Source organism: Pongo abelii, chromosome 9 (assembly GCF_028885655.2).
Source record: "Pongo abelii isolate AG06213 chromosome 9, NHGRI_mPonAbe1-v2.0_pri, whole genome shotgun sequence".
Classification (NCBI taxonomy): Eukaryota; Metazoa; Chordata; class Mammalia; order Primates; family Hominidae; genus Pongo; species Pongo abelii.
The window spans coordinates 1,774,900-1,786,286 of NC_071994.2; the positions used below are offsets into that span (position 1 = coordinate 1,774,900).

At 43.6% G+C, this 11,387-nt stretch overlaps 1 pseudogene; it reads left to right on the top strand.

Moving 5' to 3' along the window:
* The first annotated feature begins 758 nt into the window (after nucleotides 1-758).
* On the top strand, nucleotides 759-1,152 carry LOC103891771 (large ribosomal subunit protein eL42-like; annotated as a pseudogene).
* The last annotated feature ends 10,235 nt before the right edge of the window (nucleotides 1,153-11,387 follow it).

An 11,387-nucleotide genomic window follows, 5' to 3' on the forward strand; every position in this document is an offset into this window, starting at 1 on the left:
TACTGATATGCTTGAATTGAAATATACCACCTTGTTTTTGTTTTCCATTTGCCCCATCTGTTCTTTGTTCTCTTCTGCCTTTTAAAAATATTCAGTATATTTTATGATTCCATTTTATTTTCTTTGAAGGTTTCTTAGCTACACCTTTGTGTTTTGTTATTTTACTAGTTGATTCAGGGCTTATAGTATATATGTGTATTTACCTTATCACTCTCTACTTTCAAGTAATAGTATTCTACTTTATGTATTGCATAAGACCATTACAACCGTGTACTTCTACCTGCCCCTCCCCAGACTATGTGTTCTTGTTGCCATACATTTTTCTTACTTCATATTATAAGCTTCAAATTATGACTGGGCGCAGTGGCTCACATCTGTAATCCCAGCACTTTGGGAGGCCGAGGTGGGTGGATTACTTGAGGCCAGGAGTTCAAGACCAGCCTGACCAACATGGTGAAACCCCGTCTCTACTAAAAATACAAAAATTAGCTGGCCATGGGGGCGCCTGCCTGTAATCCCAGCTTCTCGGGAGGCTGAGGGAGGAGAACCACCTGAACCTGGGAGGTGGAGGTTGCAGTGAGAGGAGATCGTGCCACTGCACTCCAGCCTGGGCAACAGAGTGAGACTCTGACTCAAAAAAAGAAAAAAAAAAAAAAAAAGCTTCAAATTACATTCTTATTACTTTGTTTTTAACAGTCAGTTATCTTTGAAAAAGATTTGAAAAATCTCTTTTCCGTGCTGATAGCGCTCACGCAAACATGGTGAAAGTCCCTAAAACCCGCCGGACGTTCTGTAAGGAGTGTGACAAGCACCAGCCTCACAAAGTGACACAGTACAAGAAGGGCAAGGATTCTCTGTACGCCCAGGGAAAGTGGCATTATGACAGGAAGCAGAGTGGCTATGGTGGGCAGACTAAGCCGATTTTCCAGAAAAAGGCTAAAACTACAAAGAAGATTGTGCTAGGGCTTGAGTGCGTTGAGCCCAACTGAAGATCTAAGAGAATGCTGGCTGTTAAAAAAGATGCAAGCATTTTGAACTGGGAGGAGATAGGAAGAGAAAGGGCCAAGTGATCCAGTTCTAAGTGGCATCTTTTATTATGAAGACAATAAAATCTTGAGTTTATGTTCACTTCAAAAAAAAAAAAAAGAAAAATCTACCATTTCTGGTATTTGTCTTTGCTTTGTATAGATCAACTTCCATCTAGTATAATTTTCCTTCTGCTTGAAGGATGTCCTTTATGAATTTTTTTGTGTGTGTCTGCTGGTTATGAAATCTTTTAGCTGAAAAAAAAAAAGGACGTTTATTTTACCTTCATTTTTGAAGAAATTTTTTCTGGATATAAAAATTCAAGTTGACAGTTTAAAATTTTCTTCCAGAACTTTAAAGCTGTTGCTTTACTGTATTCTAAATTGTGTTGTTTCTGGTGAGATGCCTGCTGTCATTCTCATTTGGTTTCTCTGTATGTGATGTATCCTTTTTCTACGGATGCTTCTTTCAAAATATTTCCTTTGGCACTGATGGCTGGGTTGAAGCAATTTAATCATGATGTGCCCGCCTGTCGTTTATTCATGTTTATTGTGCTTGGGGTTCATTGGAATTTTTGAATCTGTAAGTTTATAAATTTTATGAAGTATGAAAATGTTTCAGCTAGCATTTCTTCAAATAATTTCTGCACCCCTCCTCTGGGGACTTTCCATTACATGCATGTTAGCCTGCTTGGAGAGGTCCCACGGCTCACTGATGCCTTGTTCATTTGCATTTGATGGGGTTTTTCTTTTAGTTTTTTTTCTCTCTGTGTTTCTTTTTTCTTTTTTTTTTTTTGAGATGGAGTCTCGCTCTGTCCCCCAGGCTGGAGTGCAGTGGCGTGATCTTGGCTCATTGCAAGCTTTGCCTCCTGGGTTCAAGCCATTTTCCTGCCTCAGCCTCCCGAGTAGCTGGGACTACAGGCACCCGCCACCATGCCCAGCTAATTTATTGTATTTTTAGTAGAGATGGGATTTCACCATATTAGCCAGGATGGTTTCGATCTCTTGACCTCATGATCCGCCCACCTTGGCCTCCCAAAGTGCTGGGATTACAGGTGTGAGCCACCATGCCCAGCTTTTTTTTTTTTTTTTTTTTTGAGACAGAGTCTTGCTCTCTCACCCAGGTTGGAGTACAATGGTACAATCTCAGCTCACTGCAACCTCCGCCTCCTGGGTTCAAGTGATTCTCCTGCCTCAGCCTCCCAAGTAGCTGGGATTACAGGCATGTACCACTACACCTGGCTAATTTTCTTTTTTGTATTTTTTTGGTAGAGATGGGGTTTCACCATATTGGCCAGACTGGTCTCGAACTCCTGACCTTGTGATCCACCCACCTCAGCCTCCCAAAGTGCTGGGATTACAGGCATGAGCCACTGCACCCGGCCTTTCTATCTGTGTTTCATTTGGATAGTTAGTTCTCCAATCTTCCATCAAATTCACCTAGTGTGATTTTTGTCTCAGACATTGTAGTTCTTATTTCTAGAAGTCCTTGGGTGTTTTAAGAATATTTTCCTTGTCTCTTTTTAACGTAAGTATCCTTTCTTTTAACTTCTTGGACATATAAAATACAATTATAATAACTGTTTTAATATCCTATCTACAAATTCTTCCATTTTATCATTTGTGAGTCTGCTTCTATAGATTGATTTTTCTCCTCACGATGGATCATATTTTTGTGCTTCTTCGAATTCCTGTTTATTTCTGATTGGATGCCAAGCATTGTAACTTTTACCTTGCTGGGTGCTGGATACTGTTGTATTCATTTAACTATTCTTAACGTTTGTTCTGGGATGCAGTTATGTTTGGCCCTTCCAGGTATTACTTTTTTTTTCTTTTTTTCTATTTTTATTTTCTTTTTTCCCTCATCTTCTTTGCGATGGTATGGGTCTTACTTTTAAGCCTTGCCATGCAGAATAAAAGTAGCATCTAGTCTAGAGCTAATCTTTCTTCTATTAAGGCAAAACCTTTCTGCGTAGTCTGCTCAATACCTTATGAACTGTGCAGTGTTTCCCCTCTGGTGGTGAGTGAGCTCTGAAGATTGTTCCCGTATCTCCTTTGGGAGGTTCCTTCCCAGTTTGGGGTGGTTTCCTCCAGGGCCTGCACTGATCACACCTGGAAGTTTGAAGGGAACTTCTCCAGGTCTCCGGGATTCTCAATCCCTGTGCTCTCCTCCTTGGTACCTTGCCCTGCCAGGTATCTTTTTTTTTTTTTTTTTTTTTTTTTTTTGAGACAGAGTCTCAGGTCCAGGCTGGAGTGCAGTGGTGTGATCTTGGTTCACTGCAACCTCTGCCGCCGCCAAGTTCAAGCGATTCTCCTGCCTTAGGCTCCAGAGTAGCTGGGATTATAGGTGCGTGCCACCACGCCCGGCTAATTTTTGTATTTTTAGTAGAGACAGGGTTTCTCTATGTTGGCCAGGCTGGTCTCTAACTCCTGAGATCAAGTGATCCACCTGCCTCGGCCTCCCAAAGTGCTGGGATTACAGGCGTGAGTCACCGCGCCTGGCTGACTGTCTCGATCTCTCTCAACTCCCACATCCAGCTCCTCAACTCAGTGAGGCTGCCAGGTTCCACCTGGGTCTTGCGCCACCTCGGTGGCCTGGAAACTCTCTCCAACTGTAATCGTCACTTGACTCGCTCCCCTCTCTTGAGAACCACTACCCTACACACTCCCCTCTCTCACTACCCTGCACCATTGGATGTCCCATGTCTGGAAAACACTTTTTTTTCCCATGTATTTTTTTAAACTTCTGTTTCTTTGTTTGCTCGCTTTAGGGTGGGAGATAAATATGGCCCCTTCTTTATTTTTATTTTTATTTATTTATTTATTTATTTTTGAGATGGAGTCTCGCTCTGTCACCCAAGCTGGAGTGCAGTGGCGCGATCTCAGCTCACTGCAAACTCCGCTTCCCGGGTTCATGCCATTCTCCTGCCTCAGCCTCCCCAGTAGCTGGGATTACAGGCGGCCGCCACCACGCCTGGCTAATTTTTTTGTATTTTTAGTAGAGACGGGGTTTCACCGTGTTAGTCAGGATGGTCTCGATCGCCTGACCTCATGATCCGAAATACGGCCCCTTCTACTTCATCTTGGCAGGAACCAGTCATTTTCTAGATAGTTATAATTTGAAAATGAGATGGTTTTGTTTCTCTTCCCAATTTTTTGTTTCCTTAGAAGGTTTTCAAGTTTAGGTTGTAACTCTCTCAGGAACAGGGAAAGCCAGACTTTGCTTGGTTGAATCTGAATCTAACTGAGATTTACAGTGAAAGAACTCAGAGAGATGAGTTTTCATAGATTAGGTACAAAGGAAAATGCTTCCAGCAGGTAGACAACATGTTCCTTTTTTTTTTTTGACAGAATCTCACTCTGTCACCAGGCTGGAGTGCAGTAGTGCGATCTCGGTTCACTGCAACCTCCGCCTCCTGGGTTCAAGCGATTCTCCTGTCTCAGCCTCCCAAGTAGCTGGGATTACAGGCGCGCACCACCATGCCCAGCTAATTTTGTATTTTTAGTAGAGATGGGGTTTCTCCATGTTGGGCAGGTTGGTCACCTCAGGCAATTCACCTGCCTCAGCCTTCCAAAGTGCTGGGATTATAGGCGTGAGCCACTGCACCTGGCTGACGTGTTTCTGAGAAGCGGGAGAGAGATTAATCTGTCCCTTCCCTTGGTGTTCAGGGAGGATTTTAATCTGCCAGCGACCGGCTCCAGGCTAACGTGTTGCCTGCTCAGGCCCTAAGTTCACCTCCTGACATATCCTGCATAGATCATCCTCCAACATACAATCTAGGACACCATCGAGCTTAACAAAAGATGAGTTTGAGCACAAGGAAGTTACATCCCTGCCCTTGGGCGGTAGATATGAATCAATTTGAAATCCTTAGAACCAGAGCAAGAGTTCAAGGGCTCTGTTCCTGCCAGTGACTTGACTGGGCTTGAGAATCTGAGTCCAACTTAGCCACACTGGAAGATGTAAGCAAACCTAACACATGTCACCCAGATCCTATCAGCCTTCAGCATCACTCAGGAGGGACACTGTCACCCAGATCCTGTCAGCTTTCAGTGTCACTCAGGAGGGACACTGTCATCCAGATCCTATCAGCCTTCAGTGCCACTCAGGAGGGACACTGTCACCCAGATCCTATCAGCTTTCAGTGTCACTCAGGAGGGACACTGTCACCCAGATCCTATCAGCTTTCAGTGTCACTCAGGAGGGACACTGTCACCCAGATCCTATCAGCTTTCAGTGTCACTCAGGAGGGACACTGTCACCCAGATCCTATCAGCTTTCAGTGTCACTCAGGAGGGACACTGTCACCCAGATCCTATCAGCCATCAGCGCCACTCAGGTGGGACACTGGGCCTGCTTGAACACACAGAGGAAGGGCCTCAAGCTCAACCTGTCCTGCAACTTGCTGGCGATGAGAATGTCCACCAGGTTTCATGGAGGCAGGGAAGGGAACTGCGGAAGCAATTGCTGCCAGTAGGAGGAGTGGCCGTGCTCTAGATCTGTTTTCAGACGAGAGCTCACTGGGTTTGTTGGTGATGAGGCCTGGGCTGTGTGGGAAGGAACAGAGTCAGAGCCTATGACCGGAGTGTCTGAAGAATGGAGCTTCCATTTGCTAAGCCGGGGGAAATCCTGAGAAACAGGCAGGTCGGGTGGTGGAGAGCATGTTGGATTTTTTGTTTCGTTTTTCTTTGTTTTTTCTTTTTGAGATGGTGTCTCACTCTGTTGCCTAGGCTGGTGTGTAGTGGCACGATCTTGACTCACTGCAACCTCTGCCTCACGGGTTCAAGGGATTCTCCTGCTTCCGCCACCTGGGTAGCTGAGATTACAAGCGCCCGCCACCACGCCCGGCTAATTTTTTATATTTTTAGTAGAGACAGGTTTCACCATGTTGGCCAGGCTGGTCTTGAACTCCTGACCTCAGGTGATCTTGCCCGCCTTGGCCTCAAAAGTGCTGGGATTACAGGTGCGAGCCGCCGCGCCCACTCATGTTGGGTTTTTGCTGGAGTTGTCCAAGTGGCAATGTCAAATAGAGAATTAGATTCCCAAGTTTCGTTCAGGAAAGAGGTCCAGGCTGGATTAGACATTTGGGAGTCAGCGTACACATGGAATTTAAAGTCCCGGAAATAAATCAGTTCCCTAGGGACAGAGCAGGACTAGCGAACAGGCTAAAAGAAGACCCAGTTAAGGTGGCATCACCAACTGGAAGAAGATGGGGGTTCACAAAATGGCAATGGGGCAACTCTTTAAGAGCTGGGGGAAAAAGAGTTTGTATCTTGCAACTCACACCAAAATAAATTCCCAAAAGATCAAACGTTTAACAATAACAAGTAGAGCTATAAAAAGAATACAGCCAATAGTGGTGGCAGTAGAACCAAGTGGCTGAGAGTGGGGCTCTGGAGCCAGAGTCTGGGCTCAACTCTTGGCTCTGCATGCACTAGCTCTGTGCCTTGTGCAAGCCCCTTGTCGGCCTCCTCTGTTGGGGGAATAATGCGTGTGTGTTAAGCAAATATTTTTCTTTTTTGAGACAGAGTCTTACTCTGTTGCCCAAGCTAGAGTGCAATGGTGTGATCTTGGCTCACTGCAACCTCCACCTCCTGGGTTCAAGTGATTCTCCTGCCTCAGCCTCCCGAGTAGCTGAGATTACAGGTGCCCACCTGCCACTACGCACAGCTAATTTTTGTATTTTTAATAGAGACAGGGTTTCACCATGTTGGTCAGGCTGCTTTCAAACTCCTGAACTCAAGTGATCTGCCTGCCTCGGCCTCCCAAAGTGCTGGGATTACAGGTGTGTGCCACGGCACCCGGCTATATATTACGCTCTTCAAATGGCCTGGTGCGTGTGGCTCACTAGATGTGAGTTTGCTTTGTAGTTATTGTTGTTTCGGCATCTCAGGGTGGGGAAAACCTACGTACGACACTCAAACCCAAAAGCCAAAACTTGGGAAAGTTGATGAATTTGGTTACATACAATTCAAAAAAAAAATTCTGCGTAAAAAAACCCACAACAGGCAAAGCCAAAAGACTGCTGAAAAACACAATATACAACAATCGTAGAAAAGGAATTAATTTCCCTAATATATGAGGAGCTCCTGTGAATAATTTTTAAAAGCTCTAAAAACCCAAAGGAAATATTGGCAACAGAGACCAGCCAAAATTCAGAAGAAAGGAAATACAACTGGCCTGAAACATATGAAGAGACGTTCAGACTCGATGGGAATGAAAGGAAAGACGAGGGATCACTGAGAGGGCATTTGCCACCTGCCAGAGAAGCAAACAAACAAAACTCCAAACAAAGCAGCAAAGCTGCTAACACACATCCATTTGTTGAGTGAAAGTCTGGGGAGAAATCATGGGTGCATTGCTGGAAGATTATACCAGGAAACAACCTCTATGGATAGAATTTGATGAAATTTACTGAATCTCAGGTACACATAACTTTTGACACAGCACCTCTAGGATTTTGGGGCACAGACGTACTTGTACATGTGAAAAATGATGTGTGTAAAGTGTTATTCATTGAAGCACTGCATAGGATGGCAAGAGGTTGGTAAGGCCTAACCATGCACCCTAAAGCACTAGTTAAATACACTCGGGTGACCCGTGCAGTTGAGTACCATATCGCTATCATAAACATAAGGTTAAAAGGCCTTTGTGTATTCACAGACAATGATCTCTGGAAACGGATTTTTTTTAAATTTATTTTTATTTTTTGAGACGGAGTCTCACTCTGTCACCCAGGCTGGAGTGAAGTGGCATGATCTCAGCTCTCTGCAACCTCCGCCTCCCGGGTTCAAGCAGTTCTCCTGCCTCAGCCTCCCAGGTAGCTGGGACTACAGGCACTCACCACCACGCCTGGCTAATTTTTTTTTTTTTTTTTTGTATTTTTAGTAGAGACGGGATTTCACTATGTTGGCAAGGCTGGTCTCCAACTCCTGACCTCATGATCTGCCCGCCTCGGCCTCCCAAAGTGCTGGGATTACAGGAGTGAGCCACCTCACTCCTGTAACAAGAGTTAACACTTCTGTAACAAACGAGACAGATTGTTAAGGAAAACAAAAAGGGTGGCACAGAATAATTCTATATTATGGGCCGGGTGCGGTGGCTCATGCCTGTAATGCCGACACTTTGGGAGGCCAAGGTGGGAGGGTCACTTGAGGTCAGGAGTTCAAGACCAGCCTGGACAACAAGGTGAAACCCCATCTCTACTAAAAACACAAAAAATTAGCCAGGCATGGTGGTGAATGCCTGTAATCCCAGCTACTCGGGAAGCTGAGGCAGGAGAATTGCTTGAGCCTGGGAGGCGGAGGCTGCAGTGAGCCGAGATCACACCACTGCACTCCAGCCTGGGGGACAGAAACTCTGGCTCAAAAAATAATAATAATAATAATAATTGTGTATTATGATACAATATGCATAGAAAAGAATTTGAATAATATATTTTAATTTTTCTTTTATGTAAAGGATATCTCAGGATGCACACAAATGAACGTGGGACACAGGCCTCTCCAGGGGCGGTGAAGGAGTTCCTACTGTCAACCCTTTTCAGTTTAGGGCCATGTGAACAAACTTACTTGTCAAAAGCAATACATTTAATTTTAAACATGTTTAAAGAAAATCCGTTCATAGATCAAAGAAGAAAAAACATATGATCATCTCATGGGCTGCAGAAATTCTCCTGATAAATTCAGTATCTATTCATTATTTTTAAAAATGAATATAACAGCCAACTAGACATTGCAGGGAACTTCCCCAACCTGGTAACAGCTACCAAAAATCTATGGCAAACACTACACTTAATGGTGAAATATTAAAAGTATCCTTTCAAATCAAGAGTATAACAGGAAGCCAGGTGCGGTGGCTCACGCCTATAATTTCAGCACTTTGGGAGGCCAGCGTGGGCAGATCATGAGGTCAGGAGTTCGAGACCAGCCTGGCCAATATGGTGAATCCCTGTCTCTACTAAAAATACAAACATTAGCCAGGCGTGGTGGCGCGCGCCTATAGTTCCAGCTACTCGGGAGGCTGAGGCAGGAGAATCGCTTGAACCCAGGAGGCGGAGGTAGCAGTGAGCCAAGATTGTGCAACTGCACTCTGGCCTGGCCAACAAAGTGAGACTCCATCTCAATAAATAAATAAATAAATAAATAAATAAATAAATAATATATAACAAGGATGCCAAGTGACACCGTTTTTCCCCTTCAATATTGGCAAAAAGCCTAGCAATTCCAGAGACTAAATAAATTAAAAAAAGGCAAGGGAGAAAGCATATAAAAATGTGAAAGAAAGGAAGAAAATTATTATCATCCTTAGAGTTATGACTATTCACCTAGAAAACCCAAAGGAATCTACAGAAAAAAAAAGATAATTTAGCAAGGCTCCTAGATAAAAGGTTGCTATTCAACAACAAAAACAAGATGAAGTGCATTCTTACATATCAGGAACAACAGAAAATATTCTTTATAAATATAGATCATTTACAATAGTAGTGAAGAAAGATTTATGGGAATAAATTTATTTATTTGTGAAGAAAATGATTAAAAATGTACTGAAAGGATTTAAAGGAGACCTAAACAAAGGGGGAGACATAGCATATTCATGAATAAGAAGGCTCAATACTGAAAAGAAGTTAATTCTCTCCAAATTGATCTATAACTTCAGTCTAATTTTATTCAGTAGCTTGACAGAGTTTTTAATGAAAATAGATGAGCTGATTCTAAAGTTTATGCCAAAGAGCAATATTGTCAAATACAACATTTTATTAGTACATATTTTATGTGTTCCCTGATGCAAATGGAGATAGAGATAAAGATAGAGATGGGGGAGAAAGAGAGAGGGATAGAAAGAGAACAGGCCAGGGGCTTTGTGCTATAAGAAAGCAAGTGTTACTCTGAAACAATTGTTATTAAGAACCTGTATCCAGCCGGACAGGGTGGCTCATGTCTGTAATCCCAGCACTTTGGGAGGCCGAGACGGGTGGATCACATGATGTCGGGAGTTCCAGACCAGCCTGACCAACATGGAGAAACTCTGTCTCTACTAAAAATACGAACTTAGCCAGGCGTGGTGGCACATGCCTGTAGTCCCAGCTACTCGGGAGGCTGAGGCAGGAGAATCGCTTGAACCCGGGAGGCAGAGGTCGTGGTGAGCCGAGATCGCACCATTGCACACTCCAGCCTGGGCAACAAGAGTGAAACTCTGTCTCAAAACAAAAAACAAAAAACAAGAGCCGGTGTCCCTGTCAGAAGCAGACACTGTGTCACAGAACAGCTGCCTTTTGTGTCGGTTCAAGGCACATACCACCCCCAGCTGCTATCTTCATTCCTACTTGTTCACTTTTTTTAAAATTATACTCTAAGTTTTAGGGTACATGTGCACAACGTGCAGGTTTGTTACATATGTATACATGCGCCATGCTGGTGTGCTGCACCCATTAACTCATCATTTAACATTAGGTATATCTCCTAATGCTCTCCCTCCCCCTTCCCCCGACCCCACAACAGGCCCCGGTGTGTGATATTCCCCTTCCTGTGTCCATGTGTTCTCATTGTTCAATTCCCACCTATGAGTGAGAACATGCGACTTGTTCACTTTTGATTATTTTCCACACTGGAATGGAAGCTTCCTGAATGTTCATGGAATCCCCAGAGTCTCCAAGAGCTTGGCTGGAAGACGTTCGTGGTAACATCATCTTGAATAAGACATCGCCCCAAATTTCCTCAAGGATGTGGCCTTACCTTAACATAGTTTCTAATGTCACGTCATTCTTATGATATCGATATATCTCCTGATATCAACCTAAGTTGGTCAGAAAGCCATGTTGCCTGTCTCAGGATGTGATTAGCTAATATTTTACTTAGGATTTCTGCCTTCAAAATAAGACCGGTCTGTGACCTCCCTTTCTTACACTGTCCTTATCTAATTTCTGTACTGAAGTTATGCTAGCCTCCTAAAATGAATGGAAAAAAAAAACAGCCTATTTTTATGCTGACTTGAAGAGTTGTATAAGGTTGGACCTTCTGTTCTTTGACTTTTTCCTCCTTATGGTCACACTCTGGCTTCATTTATTCAAGGTGGTAGTTATATTTAGATTTTCTTTGTCCTCTTCGGTTAGTTTGTGTGTTATGTTTTTCTATGAATTTATTCATTTCAGCTACAATTTCAAATTGTTTGGTGTATAGTTGCTCATGGCCTTCTCTTAGGACTTTTTAAAACTTTGGTGGCCTTTGTACTTGCAGCTCCTTTACACTGCTAGTGCTGTATTTGTTCTCTTCTCTCTCTCTGTCTCTCCCTCTCTCTCCCCTCCCTCCCTCCTTAATCAGTCTTGATTTGTCTTAACAGTTTGTCTTTATTAATCTTTTCAC